Source organism: Myotis myotis, unplaced genomic scaffold (genome assembly GCF_014108235.1).
Source record: "Myotis myotis isolate mMyoMyo1 unplaced genomic scaffold, mMyoMyo1.p scaffold_m19_p_4, whole genome shotgun sequence".
NCBI classification, from domain to species: domain Eukaryota; kingdom Metazoa; phylum Chordata; class Mammalia; order Chiroptera; family Vespertilionidae; genus Myotis; species Myotis myotis.
This window is the reverse complement of record NW_023416346.1, coordinates 19,717,536-19,720,633: the sequence shown is the minus strand read 5'-3', so window position 1 is coordinate 19,720,633 and position 3,098 is coordinate 19,717,536. Positions and strand designations below refer to the sequence as shown.

The 3,098-nt window shown below is 37.9% G+C and overlaps 1 non-coding gene across 1 annotated transcript; it reads left to right on the top strand.

Moving 5' to 3' along the window:
* Positions 1–1,219: 1,219 nt before the first annotated feature.
* Positions 1,220–1,326, top strand: LOC118654821. Its single transcript, XR_004967086.1, has one exon. It is a non-coding gene; the product is annotated as a U6 spliceosomal RNA (small nuclear RNA).
* The last annotated feature ends 1,772 nt before the right edge of the window (positions 1,327–3,098 follow it).

The following is a 3,098-nucleotide window of genomic DNA, read 5'->3' as shown; positions in this document are numbered from 1 at the left end:
CAAGGGTACATACCTAGGTTGCAGGTTCAATCTGCAGGCCCAGTCAGGGCACATGTGGGAGACAACCCATTGATGAATCTCTCTCACATTGATGCTTCTCTCTATCTCTCTCACCCCTCCTTCCTCCCTCACTTCCACACTCTCTAAAAATGGGGGGGGGGGGGAGACTCAAATCAATAACCAAAGTGGATACCTTAAAAATGAGAAGAAGAGCAAACTGAACCCAAAGCTAGAAGTAAATAATAATAATTACAGAGGAGATAAATTAAACAGAACATAGAAAAACAATAGAGAAAACTCAATGAAACTATAAGTTGGTTCTTTGAAAAAATCAACAAAATTGATAAAACTCTAGCTAGATTAAGGAAGAAAGGAGACTCATATTACTAAACAACAACAACAATAGCAAAACATTTCCCTCATTTTCGATGTTCAGAAACTGAGACCCCAAGAAGGGAAATGAGTTGTCCAAAGTTTAGATTCAGTTTTCAAAATATCCCTTTCTTCAAGTTCCAATTGCATGTTTGGAACTTTGGGTGATGGATAGATCTTCCATGTACTAAACAAAAAACTAGCTTGATTAACTTTATATACTGTCTATCAGACCAGGGAGAGTTGTACTAACCACTGCCAGGTAGATTAGTGGGTTAGAGCATCATCTTGATATACCAAAGTTGTGGGTTTTATCTTCAGTCAGGGCACATATAAGAATCAACCAATGAATGCATAAATAATGGAACAAAAATATCTCTCTCTCACACTCTCTCTCTCTTCCCTTCTTCCTCTCTTTCTCTAAAATGAATAAATTAATACAAACATTTTTAAAGAATTAATTTCTCTAAATTTGAACAGTCTGATACTTTTGGAGTCTTTTATCACATAGGTAGATTGAAAAGCAACATTGATCACTTCACATAGTCATGTTTGCAACAGACAAATACCTAAATATACCAGTCATCCCTCATCTTTAAGACAATAAAAAGGCAAGCTATTGGCTGGGAAAAATATTTATAATACATATATCTAATAAAGATTATTATTCAGAATATATAAACTACATATACAACTGAATAATAAAAAGGTAAACAACTCAATTAAAAAACCACACAATAATTTGTACACTCTTCATAAAGAAGATAAATGAATGGCCAATAAGAACATGAAACAATACTCAACATCAACAGTAATGTCAATTAAAACTGTAAAAGACACTACTATAGTACTTGCTTCAGCAGCACATATACTGAACTTGGAATGATACAGAGAAGATTAACATGGCTCCTGCTCAAGGATAACACACAAATTCATGAAGCAGTCAGTATTTTCTGCAGTGCCTTGGGAGGCATCCTCACACCCTTTGATTAGTTCGGAAGAAATATGAGTCAAAGCACAATGTGTGGCATTCAATAGCAAAATCATAACTTTTCACAATTAAAAATAAAGACACCATTACATTCACACTAGAATAGGTAAAATTAACTAGTGATGACAGAAAGTATTGGTGAGAACATGAAACAACTTGGAATTTTCTTGATTCCTGGTAAGACTGCAAAATGGTACATCCACTTTGGAAAACAATTTGGCAGTATCTTATAAAGTTAAATATACCTACCATATGACCCAGATCAGGGGAGGGGAAACTTTTTGACTGGAGAACCACAATGGGTTCTTAACTGGACCGGAGGGCCGGAACAAAAGCATGGTTGGCGTGTTTGTGTGAACTAATATAAATTCAAAGTAAACATCATTACATAAAGGGGTACGGTATTTTTTTTCAATAGTTTTATTCATTTCAAATGAGCCGGATCCGGCCCACGGGCCGTAGTTTGCCCACGGCTGACCCAGACATTCCACTCCTAGGCATAACCAAAAAAAAATAAAAATACATCTAGACAAAAACCTGTGTGTGAATGTTCATAGCAGTATTATTCACAACTAGAGGCCTGGTGCATGAAATTCGTGTGTGTGGGGGGGTCCCTCAGCCTAGCCTGCACCCTCTCCAATCTGGGACCCCTTGGGGGATGTCTGACTGCTGGTTTAGGCCTGATTCCACAGTCAGACATCCCTCTCACAATCTGGGACCACTGGCTCCTAACCACTCGCCTGCCTGCCTGCCTGATTGCTTCTAACCACTCTGCCTACCTGCCTGATGCCCCTAACTGTTCCCCTGCTTGCCTGATTGCCCCTAACCACCTCTGCCTGCCGGTTTGATCACCCCTAACTGCCTTCTTCTGCCAGCCTGGTCACTCCTAACTGCCCTCCCCTGCTAGCCTGGTAGCCCCTAACTGCCCTCTCCTGACAGCCTGATTGCCCCTAACTGTCTGCCTCGGCCCCCGCCACTGTGGCTTTGTCCGGAAGGATATCCAGATGGATGTCCAGTCTAATTAGCACATTACCCTTTTATTAGTATAGGTAGCCAACATCTAGAAACATCCCAAATGTTTTTCAACTGGAGAATGAATAAACAAACTGTGGTCCATCCACACAATGTAGTGCTACTCAACAATAAAAAGAAATGAACTATCAATTCACATACAATATGGATAAATCTCAAAGGCATTATAGTGAACAAATAAAATCAGACACACAGCCCATACTGTTTGATTTTATTTACATGACATTTTGGAAAAGTTCAATATAATCTATGGTGACACAAAGCAGATTGGTGGAATTCTAGAGTCTTGAACACTGTGGGGAGGAATATTCAATTTCAAAAGGGAAGGGTAAAACTTTTAGGGGCTATGGAAATATTTTATATTTTGATTACAGTAATGGTTGCATGTGTTTGTCATAAGTCAAACCACCTTTGTAATGGGTACATTTTATTATATATAAATTATAATTCAATAAACAACATAAAAATTAGCATAAGAAAATATTAACTTAAAAATAAGAAAGAACGTATGATTTGAACCATAACATGAGATATGTTTTACCAGCAGCCAACAATAGGTCTCAAAATTCTTATTTGTGGAAATAAATGAACAAGTAGACTATGTAATAGAAGCTGAATCTGTGATACAGCAGCAGACAAATCTTTCTTTTATACTGCCACCTCTAAGTCATGTTCCCAAATTGCCCTAACAAGTTACACTAAT